The sequence below is a fragment of the Triticum urartu genome, chromosome 7A, assembly GCF_056163025.1.
Source record: "Triticum urartu cultivar PI428250 chromosome 7A, HENAU_Tu73, whole genome shotgun sequence".
Classification (NCBI taxonomy): domain Eukaryota; kingdom Viridiplantae; phylum Streptophyta; class Magnoliopsida; order Poales; family Poaceae; genus Triticum; species Triticum urartu.
The window spans coordinates 635,137,291-635,149,225 of NC_141879.1; the positions used below are offsets into that span (position 1 = coordinate 635,137,291).

General features: G+C 49.0%; 2 non-coding genes across 2 annotated transcripts; both read left to right on the forward strand.

The window, feature by feature from the left end:
* Positions 1–2,106: 2,106 nt before the first annotated feature.
* On the forward strand, positions 2,107–2,303 carry LOC125527763 (U2 spliceosomal RNA). The gene has a single exon (XR_007292264.1). It is a non-coding gene; the product is annotated as a U2 spliceosomal RNA (small nuclear RNA).
* Positions 2,304–3,286: 983 nt separating this feature from the next.
* Positions 3,287–3,483, forward strand: LOC125527764 (U2 spliceosomal RNA). The gene has a single exon (XR_007292265.1). It is a non-coding gene; the product is annotated as a U2 spliceosomal RNA (small nuclear RNA).
* Positions 3,484–11,935: the final 8,452 nt, after the last annotated feature.

Consider the following 11,935-nt stretch of genomic DNA (forward strand, 5'->3'; position numbering starts at 1 on the left):
GTGGGGAAAGCGATGGACCAGGCTGGGTTCGCCACGCCTCTATCCAGTCTCACCTTGGTAAACGACCCACCTACCACCTTCCGTTCAAAGGTCCAGTCCGTTCCAGTGTAACCTATATCAAATAGACCACACGTATCCAGAGCATTCCTAAAAGCATCCATCTGTTCCTGACTTCTGTTTCCAACTCCATCATGTTCATGTGCATGGAGCACCTCGTTAAAGTCACCTAAGACTAGCCAGGGTATATTGTTAGAGCCGACAATTCCCCTGAGCGTGTCCCAGGTCTTGTATCTTTCGCTCACTTGGGCTTCTCCATAGACGAATGTAACCCTTGTTTTAACATCCATTAGATCGTTAATGACTGCATCAATGTGATACTTAGAGTACCCGATAACATCAAGCTTTATTTCTTCATTCCAAAAAATTCCTAGTCCACCACTTCTTCCAGAACTACTAACAGCAAAACTCTTATCATAACCTAAAGAACCAGCCATATTTTCGACTCTAGTTCCCTCTATTTGGGTTTCAAGGATACAAAGTACAGAGGGGGAAAAATGCTTCGCTAATTCATGAAGCTCTTTAACTGTCGCAGGTTTGCCAATCCTGCGACAGTTCCAGCACATGAGACTCATTGCGCTAGGCGTGACCCCCCATGGGAGCCCGCCAAATGCGCATCAAGATTTTTGGTCACCATTGTGTTCTTTCCACTGTTCTTGTCAGTTGTGCTCGAGTTTTGCTTGGTTCTCTTCGGCTCTTGTACTGAAGAAGGGCTTGGCAGTATCTGTGGGGGAGGAAGCAACAACGGGTTGTCTGCATTACTGCTAGCATGCGCCAATGTCAAGGATGAATTGGGGTCACTTGCAATAACCCCTCTTCCTATTATTGTCTACATCGCTCATGGACACATCAGAAGCAGGGTTGGCTGTGTCTTCCTCGCTGTCATCTTCAACAGAATTCGCCTGAGAAGAGCCCCTACCGTGTCCTCTACCAGAACGGCCTCCTCTCCCGCCATTACTATCATCTTGTCCTCTTCCCTCCCCTAGGCCTCTTCCTGGTCCTCTGAACCATGATGCTCTGAGATCCTTGAAAACCAATGCCCTCGGTGGGTGAACCCCATCGCCACACTCTTTAAACAGATGTTCAAGATATCCACACATGGGCACCAATCTGGTAGCCGTTCGTATTTAACTTTGAATATTACTCTCTGGAGGATGTATTTCTTCTTGATCACAAGTGAGACTGCATTCTTGAGAGGTTTTGTCACATCAATCCTTACTCGAACCTTGGCGAAATTCCCTTTGAAGTCCTGGGATTTTGGTTCAGCAAAGATGAATTCTCCTACCGTAGCTGACGGTGCTTTGATCTTGGGGTAGAAGCCATCCGGAAGATCGTGGATCTGTATCCAGATATCGATATTATTAAGCTCGATTGACGATGGCTTTGTGAATCCATCGTAATGAGCTAGAACTACAATTTTTCCTTTCAAGGTCCATGGTCCGTCCTCCATCACCCGTTCCCAGTCACCCAAACACCCAAATTGCATAGTGTACAAGTTTTCCTCAAGCGGCCTGATCTTTACCTCCTTTGCCAAGTCCCAAGCAGCTCTCATGTTCCTATAGAACCAGTACTGGTTGTATGTTTTCTCCGTGTGAACCCTAGCAATGGCCATCAAGCGCGTTGCCTCCGCCAGAAGCTCCTCATCTTCGATCACGACATCCTCAAGATCGCCTTCCTTTAAGCCAGGTTCTTCCATCATTGCCTCCAGATCGGAAGCGGTCGTGACCGATCCTGAAGCACCATCATCCATGGATCTCTTGCTCCAGGTGTCTTTTCCGCGAGCGGTAGTACACACTTGGATTGGATGGGAACAGCAAAAGGAGCGGGCCTCGGCCAGGCGCTAATCAGGCCGGTAACACACATGCCTTGGCAGAAAGCCCTCCTTTGTTTAGGCCCACGCAGGAGGCTGGCTCAGTCTTCCTGCACCGTCCGCACTCGGCACCGCAGGCGCGAGGGACGAGCAGCTCGTTTAGTCCCACCTTGCTCGGCGATGAGGGGACGGGAGGGCGAGGAGGATAGAAATAGAGGGGCAGGGCAGCAGTTCAACTCATACCTTTCTCGGCCTTTTGACTAAGATCAAGTGTAGTATCTGTTCTTATCAGTTTAATATTTGATATATGGGCCATGTGCCCATAACGATATTAAATTTATTTTTTATGAGGGTGAGCCCATCACAGTAGCTTGTTATTGGGGTCCACATGCGTCGCCTGGGTGTTGCACTACTGCCTTAGCCTGACGCACCACAATCAAATCAAGTTCAAATTTTTATCGTCTTCAACTGATTTTGAAACTAGGTTTGTTTGTCAGGCGAACCAATTGTTTATCTCAGCATGATGTATATGTTGTGCAAACAAATTCATTGGCATTGGCACGGTCTGCACTACTAGCTTTGTGGTAGCCTTGTAGCACCTTTGGTCCATCGTAGGGCGTAGTTGCTGCCACCAAAGCCCATATGTCGGTCGCCAACAACAGAAAAGCAATTGCATGCTATATAAATTCCCGGTATCAAACATGCAACCGTTTTTTTCTTGTGAGTATCTTCATGTGATTTGGTTCTGAACTCGAAACATAACTCGAGAGATTGAAAGTGTTTCAGGACAAGCAGAGTGGAGCAATGGTAAGACATATTCGTGGCTACGATTTCATTATCATCACAAAATTACACGAAGGATCGTGTGCTTACGGGTTGTGAACCAGTTGAGAGGGTCCGATCTGCAGAACTCACACAAAGGGAGAAAGCCGGAAGAGAGGAAATTCTCTATGAGGGGAGAATGCGTGAGTAAGGAAGGAAGGGAAGTGAATGGGCACCGATCGGCAGCAGTGGTTGGTCTGGCGGCAAATGGTGCCCGGCCATTGTAGCGCTAGCACGTACTCCTGGTTGACCCGGCCTGCCATTGCTTCCTCACCGTCACCAGCGACGCCAGCACCGCGCCGGGGAACGACATGGCGAGGCAGAGGAAGCAGAGCACCACTTGGATTTCCTTTTTTGAGACAAGAGGAGCGGGCCTCGGCCAGGCGCTGATCAGGCCGGTAATACAGGCCTCGGCAAAAAGGCCTCCTTTGTTTAGGCCCACGCAAGGGGCTGGCTCGCTCGATGGCATAGCACCATCCGCATTACGCACCACAGGCGCGAGGGGCGAGCAACTCGTTTAGTAACACCTCACTTGGCAAGGAGGGGACGACCAGGCGAGGAGGGTACAAACAAAGGGGCATGGCAGCAGTTCAACTCATACCTTTCTCGGTCTTTTCGCTAAGATCAAATGTAGTATCTATTGTTATCAGTTTAATATCTGATATGTGGGATACATCCTTACAATGATATTAAATTTATTTTTTATAAAGGTGGGTCCATCATAGTAGCTTGCTGCTGGGGTCCATACGTGTTGCTTGGGCGTTGCACTGCTGCCCTGGCCCGGTGCACCCCAACCAAATCAAGTTAAGAATTTATTATATCTTACAGAATCAAGCTAATTTTTTATTATATCTTTCATTGCTTTGAAACTCAATCTGTATAGTACATGTGTACGTGCACAGCAATGTTCAATTTATGAATACAACTTTTCCAAAAGAAAGAAACAATCACATGGCTGTAGAAAAGTCTAACAAATCAACTAGTATTCTATTTTGTTTGCATAAAAAGTTGTTGTGGCAGTTACCTGCGAAAACAAAGGCGGGTGCTAGGCGTAAGTCGGTTGATAGTTCGTAGTTATAAGCCGCCTTGATAACAGTCCGATCGTGTACATCGTAGCCGGTTGCTTGCTGTCCCGCGAAACGTACTTCCCCTCAACCCACTCTCTTCGCTCCAACAGAGAAAAAACCCATGCAACGCCCACTCGCGCTCCAAGCACACCAACTAGCACAACGGTAGTGGCTGCGACGCCGTCGTCGGAGTCGATGCCGCCGGAGGTGCGGTGCAGCGGCCGTTGATGCCGCCAGAGCTGCGATGCAGTGGCCACGACGCCGCCGGAGCTGCGATGCAGCGGCCGTCGGAGTCGACAGTCCGGAGCTGCGATGCAGCGGCCGTCGGAGTTGACAGTGTCGGAGCTGCGATGCAGCGGCCGTCGGAGTTGCAATGCAGCGGCCACGACACCGCCGGAGCTGCGATGCAGCGACCGTCGGAGTCGACGCCGCCGAGCCCTCGTGCCCTGGTTCACCCATATCCTATCCGGAAGCCCTCCATTCCTTCGCAAACCTCATCCTCTCCTCTGCTCCTCAGATCGATACGTGCAGCTTCACATCCGCACCATCTCGCCGGAAAGCCTCCCCGCGTCGTGCTGCTTTTCCTCGCGCTCTTGCTCTCACATGTGTGTTTACGTCGATGCAGCGTTGCTGCTTGGCGGCGCCATGCAGCTGCAGGCCGACGAGTGACGCTGGTGCAGGCTGGTCGTCAGGGGGCGGGTGCTGCAAGTCGGCGTTGACTACCGGTTGCCGGTTGCCGCACCACAACAAGGAGAATGAGCGACGCTGCTGCTGAAGAGGTCACCGTGCTGTAAGCCGGTGCCGGCTGGCCGTGGATCTCGCCGGGCGGCGGAGCTTCGGTGGCGTTGACTCCGACGCACCGCTGCATTGCAACTCCGACGGGCGCAGCTCCGGCGGTGTCGACTCCGACGCACTGCTGCAGCCATCCAACGCCACCGAAGCTCCGCCGCCCGGCGAGATCCACGGCCAGCCGGCACCGGCTTACAGCACGTTGACCCCTTCAGCAGCAGCGTCGCTCGTTCTCCTTGCTGTGGTGCGGCAACCGGCAACCGGTAGTCAACGCCGACTTGCAGCACCCGCCCCCTAACGACCAGCCTGCACCAGCGTCACTCGTCGGCCTGCAGCTGCATGGCGCCGCCAAGCAGCAACGCTGCATCGACGTAAACACACATGTGAGAGCAAGAGCGCGAGGAAAAGCAGCACGACGCGGGGAGGCTTTCCGGCGAGATGGTGCGGATGTGAAGCTGCACGTATCGATCTGAGGAGCAGAGGAGAGGATGAGGTTTGCGAAGGAATGGAGGGCTTCCGGATAGGATATGGGTGAACCAGGGCACGAGGGCACGAGGCACAGGGACACGTGGCCAACAAACGAGGCGGCTGATGTGCGGGGTGCAATCAGTCGGTTGATTTAGATAGTTTCCCAAAACAAAAGGTTGTTCTCACAGTTATCCTAATTTTACCTATCACTTCTACAGCGGGTGGTTCTGACGCAACGTGATAAAATTATGCTTAGTGATGCATAGCGTAAACGGGAATTATCTTATAGTCACATTTGTTTTGGAGGAATTATTTTATGGTTGCAAAACTTGCAAGAAAACGTACACACTAAACTATTTTTGAGTTCCCTAAAAATAATCTTTGTGAGTCTCAAATAGTTGTACTGTGCTATACTTTAATCACAAGGTGACTTAACTAATGTACTACCAACTCTACTAATTCTCTACAAATATGCTAGTATATTCCACGCAAACGGGCCACATAAATCCAGTGTTGCCTTGGGCACACGTGGAAAGCCTCGCCACACACACCATCCTCCGCTCACTCCGTCCGACCACCCTCGCACAAAGTTTGTAGCAGCTGCACACTGTGGAGGTTGTGAAGCACCACGTCCTAGAATAAACAATTCAAGAGGGGTCTAGATTTCTATAGAATGAAGTGCAGTTGCACAGTGAATACTGTAGAGGCGAATCCCTTCACCTTGGACCATAGGATTGATGTCATCAACGGCTGAAATTGCATATTAGACTTAGGATTTTTTTTAAAAAAAACTGGTACATTATATAGTAATAAAATATACCTAGTATAGATTTGGGATGAAGCAATGGGTTTGCAAAGAGGTGTGTTAACTTGTTCCTACAAACTCTCTGCGTATGTTGGATTCGTTGACACTACTAGCTTCACACACGTGTCATGAGTCATGTTTTTTTCTTTCTTGAATACGCACGAGAGTGCATATCATTCATTTATAGAATGAGGGGAGAGAGACTCCCAAAATATCCACTTGGTTTATAATATTTACACACCCACTTCACCGTACATTGTATCGGATTACTTGCGACCCGTCCACCCGCTACCTAACTCCTCAAACCCTCTGTCTTCATTCATGAACATGCCGGCCTTTGCCCAGAGCTTTTCTTTTTCACGAAGTTGTTCCTTGACCCTTGAGAGAGAAAGTGGCGCCCCATTGAAGATGATGTCATTGTGATGCTTCCAAATCGTCCACATGACAAGGAGACACTTTGCCCGAGTGGCTTTCCGGTGCCGCGGATCATGATCCTGCCTTAAGCACCAAGCACTCAACGTTTCATCTTGTAGTGGCTTCAACTCGTGTTGTTCTGTCATCTTCCCAACTCATGTCAGACTTGTCTTGCAAAGACACAACCTAGCAAGGGGTGCTGTATTGACTCCTCATGCTGGTCATAGAAGGGACAGGAGTCCTGATGCGGTAGGCCTCTTCTGGCCAAACGATTCGAAGTCCAGCATCTATTTTGGATTGCGAGTCAAAGGAAAAGGTGACATTGGAGTGGCGCTTTTGACTTCCAGATGAACACGGCCGTTCGTGACACTTCTAGGCCCATGAACATAGCCGCATATGCAGATCGAGCCAAGAAGTTTCCATCTTTCTCCCATGCCCAAATAGTTCTTGTCATCTTTTCCTTCCACTAGTTGCGTGTCTTCAATCTTTTGCCACAAAGCCAAGAACTGCATCAGCTCCGTGGCAGATAGATTTGGCCCAATGTTTCTTGCCCACTCCCCATTGCTGAGCGCGTCGGCAATTGTCCGCGAGGTCATGAGTCATGTTATGCAGATAGATGAGCGTTTCAGGGTGAGCAGAGTGGAGTAATGACAAGACAGATTGGTGGCTGCATTTTCATTATCATCATAAACTTACACAAAGGATCGTGTGCTTACGGATTGTGAACTAGTTGAGAGGGTTTGATCTGCAGAACACAGCAATGGGAGAAAGCTGGATCAGAGGGAATTCTCAAGAAGGGGACATCGCGTGAGTAAGGGAAGGAGTGAAAGCGAGTGGGCATCGACTGGTAGCGACCGTTGGAGGCGCAACAGTGGTAGGTCTGGCTCGGGGTACATGCCAGGCTATGTTTGATTGGTCAACTTTTGATTAGCTTAACGTCGTTTTAGACTACCCATAGTGAGAGTAACATAGATAGTAACATCACACATTTCTAGATAAAAATAAATGATGTGGCAAACAATAAATGAAGAAAGAGATGTATGTAGTAACATAATTAGTTACTACTAGTATGAGTAACATCACACATATCAAGACAAGATGAGTCTATAGCATAATAAATGAAGTGTTGCATGTTACCATACATATGTTACTCCTCACTATAGAGGTAGTAACATAGAGTAGTAACATGCCCATGTTATTACTCTATGTTACTACCTATTGTGACTAGTCTAGGTAGTATGCTTGCGTCCATGGAGAGTAAAGTCAACTTGGGATAGTTCGAAATTTATGTCCATCCAGTTGACAAAGTATACCACAGCAGGAGCAGCAAGACACAGCTGTGTATCTCGTTCCGGCGTGTTCCCTTGGTCCGACAGGCCGACGGTCGCCTTTAGTTATCCTATTTGCACCTTGGGTTTGGAACAATTTAAGTTAACCTATTCAGTAAGCAACCACTAGTCACGCTTTTTGAAAAAATATTGCGAGTTTTGAAAAAAATTGTTCGAGAAATCATAAAAAGCTCGTGAAAAATGTATATGATTTTGACAAATGTTCAGAGCTAATAAAATGTTTGTGGATTCAAAAAATGTTCGCATATTCAAAAATGGTTGTGATTTTTTTTAAACCGTAAGGGAAATCAAAAGATGTTCAATATTTTGAAAACATGTTTGTGTATTCTAAACATGTTCATGAATTCAAAAAATATTCATAATTTTGTGAGTTTCAAAAAAATTTCACAAATTTCAAAAATATTTCATCAATTCAGAAAATGTTTGCTGATTAATTTTTTATTCATTTCAAAAATGTCTGTCAAAACAAAAAAATGTTCATAAATTTTAAGAAAATGTTCATAGATTAAAAAAAGCTTGCCGATTCAAAAAAGGTTCACGAGTTTCAAAAAATGTTCAGAATTTCAACAAAATCATGAATTTGTAAAACTAGTATCAAATTTAAAAATGTTCATGATTTCAAAAAAGTTTGCAAATTTGTCAAAAATGTTCACGGTTCAATATAATGTCCGTAAATCCAAAAACAATTCACGATTCAGAAAATATTCAAAGAAAAATCAAAAAACGAAAATAAAAAGGGAAAGGAAAAAAAGAGAAAAGGAAATGGAAAAAATAAAAAATAAAGAAAAACTAGAAGAAGAGACAAAGAAAAAGATGAGTAGCGACCTACACACCAAATAGGAGCTGTGATGTTTCTTGTAGAAAGAAATATCAATACTCACAATCATTATAGGTACATTGCTTTAGATCCATGATCCAAAAAATTACTAACTCCCACAACTAAGAATTACAAAAAAATAATCTTGCAGATATCTTCTTCGTAGCATTAATCTTTGTAAGACGAAAAACTGACAAGACTTCATACTACAGTTGGGCTCGAGCATCAATATTGACATTCATTCATTTGCATGAAGTTAATTTACCAACAAAGGTTTTTGAAATCTCCTTGAGCGCCCATCTAAAATGATGGGAAGCCGGCGGCGATGAATGTACTTGGCCGAGGATGAACCCCTAGAAGTGTAGGTCGTTGAACCATAAAATCTTCAGCATAACATCGAGGAAAAATTCCAATCCCACAAATAATTAAACTAACAAAAGTAACATGACACGTAAACTCACGTGTTCCCAATAATCAGATACACAAGGACACATACCTCTATAGCTCCATGGCATCACCACAAAAACCGGAATAACTTTATTCAAGAAGACGTACCTCTATTGAGTCGTAGGTGTCGAGTGTGGGTACTTTCATGTCGGTGGCGAATTCGTGTCCTTGCGAGCACCAGATGCATTGTGGGACAACAGATGAGCAAATGAGTTCGCCGCCGACCACCAGACACACCATGTATGTCCTCTGGAGTGGTTGGACGTCGTCGATGTAGTTGGCCAACTGTTGGTTGATGAAGGAAGTTGAGCTGCCGGAATCAACCAGCACCAGTACCTCTCGGCCTTGAATCCACACTGGAAAGCCTTGGACACAACTTCCTCAGAGATAGCCGAGCAAGATATCGCCATGACCGCGTCAATCATATCGTTGTCTGGCGATGCAGCGTGTCAAAGACAATGTCATGCCGAACAACTCCAAGATCTCCTCCATGACATGCAGCTCAACTGACATAGGGCAAACATGGTTGTCCCCCTATCATTCACCACTCTTGAAGCATAGACACGGGTGCACAGGTAGTGCCGTAGTATATTGAGTTTGGTTGATTCGTCCCGCACGCCCTCGGTAACACGTTGGTCCGTCGTAATTGATGGTGCAGCGAGGCGTGTCGGCGGTGGGGGAAATGGTAGATGTGCACCCGCCTTGGCTAGTGTGTCACACGGTCGTGGTAAGTGTTCTCGGGGAAGATTGCCTTAGGCGCCATCGTCCACCTCCTTCGGAAGCAATTAATATCACTGTGCATGTGAGGACGTTGAATGAGTACCCCCGCCCGTATGTCTGCCCACAATCTCTCCACGAAACGAGTAAGAAAGTAGTATGGATGAATTGTATCTGAATATGGGCTCAAACGGTATATAAGAAGTCCAAACTTATCAAAATAATCAACCATAGTGGAACTTTGCCGCACAATATATAATTGTTGGATGAACAGTTGGTATCGATAACAGCCAGATCACGTACACAGAAACGATGTCAATGATTCACAAATTGAATTTGACCAGTTTCTTTTGGATCGATTGCAGCCAAATTGACGAAGTTCTAGGGTTTTCCTAGAGTTGAAGTGGCATCTGATCCATGCGCGAGGGGTGCGACAACAATGCATTGATGCATCTAAAAAAAAAGTCAATGATGCATGTGGTCGCCGCATCGCTGGTCACAAGCCTGAAGCCAAAACATTGAGCGCTGACAAGCCCACAGCTACTACCACCGCCTCACCAGCCCACGGCTGCGAATCACAGATAGCCGTCACGGCCAATCGCACCACACGAAGACCACCGATGCCCAAACTTTATGACTAGCCACCAAATCCATCACCGACCAACGGGACGCAGGACCAACGGGCGGAGCGTTGAGCAAGACCAAGAACCGTCATGGTTCCGGATAGCAACCATGCACTAGACGCACCGACATGCTCAACGCTGTGTGTTGAGTATCATGATTATTAAAAAAGATAGGATAGTGTAGGATATTATTCTACTTTGCCTTGTATTTCAAGATGATCATGTACTCTTATATATATGTCCATGAGGCTCAAGCAAAACAACAACGAACTATTTCATCAAATCTCTCTCTCCCTTCTAACATGGTATCAGTTTCCGGATTCTAAACCCTAGCCGTCGCCGCTTCCGCACCCGTGCGCCACCCCCGGGGCGATCGACCTCCATGACCGCCGCTGGGGGCCGCACCCCCCGTACCTAGGACTCGTTTGCCGGTCGTGTTGATCAGCTGTCCTAGCGAGTCTTTTTTCGAGCCTTTGCTCCGGCTTTTTTTGCTCTCTCGCCGGTCGTTTTGATCGGATTTTTTTTTTTGGTTTTCCAATCTATACTTGATCGGTTTGCATCGCCCGCCGCCGCCGTCGACCACCGTGCGCCTCTACTCCGACACCGGCACGACCGGCCGGCCTCTTCACTGACCCGGCGGCCTCGCGCGACAGGCGGTCCCTAACGGCCGCCGTCCATGCGTTTTCCCGCCCGTCGCTCCAACCCAGCGGCCTCATGCGAAAGGCGGCCCCTCACGGCCATCGTCTGCACGTCGGCCTGCTCGTCGACCTACGCCGGCCGTCACCGCCCTGTCCATGAGTTCAGCACGCCCCTCCATCGATCGAGCTACGGGCTGCCGCTGCGTCGCCCCATCGGGCCACAGTGCCGCCGCCCCGCGGTTCTCCCCGTGGCTGCACTGATCCGCGCCGCCGTTGCGTCGCCCTTTCGGGCCATAGCGCCGGCACGTGGTCCCCGCCGCCGCCACCCTGAGGCTGTTCCCGTGGTTGCACCACATCGCGCACTGCCGCTGCATCGCCCCTTCGGGCCATAGTGCCGCGGCCCGCGGTCCACCACCGCACCGAGACCGTCCGCTCCAGGCCGTCCCCGAGGCTGCACCGACCCTCGCGCTGCCGCTGCGTTGCCCCGTCGGGTCGTAGCGAGCGTGGCGCGCGATCCCTGCAACCGCCCTGAGGTCTTCCCTACCGTCGCCCCGACCTGCTCGCCGCCGTTGCGTCGCCTCTTCGGGCCGTAACGCTGCGGCCCACGGTCCACCGCCGTCCACGCGCGTGGACTTCCACGTGATATGCGCCGCGCCGCCTCTCTTGGCGCGGGAGCGTCACCGTCTGCGCCGGTCTTCGTCACGCTGTCGGGTTCATTATCGCCTACTTCGAGCACCGCCGCCGCCTCCTTAGGCCGCCGCCGCCGCCGCTCTTCTTCCGCGGCTCCACGACGACTACCTCGACACCGGCGACCCCCGACTCGACACCGACCACAACGTTCTTCGCACGGCTACACCACCTACGCTCTCGGCTACCTCGACAAACAGTACAAAGGGCTACCGCCTTGCTTGAGCAACCTTGTCGGTTTTCACTCCAACCACGACTCCACGATGCATCGACCGTTACAACTGTGGAGGAGTGTTCGTCGGCTTCCCTTTGGATTCTTCTTCAGTCTCACCATCGACGTCGCTACCGTTGTGACTACGGGGGATGTTGAGTATCGTGATTATTAGGAAAGCTAGGATAGCGTAGGATATTATTCTACCTTGCCT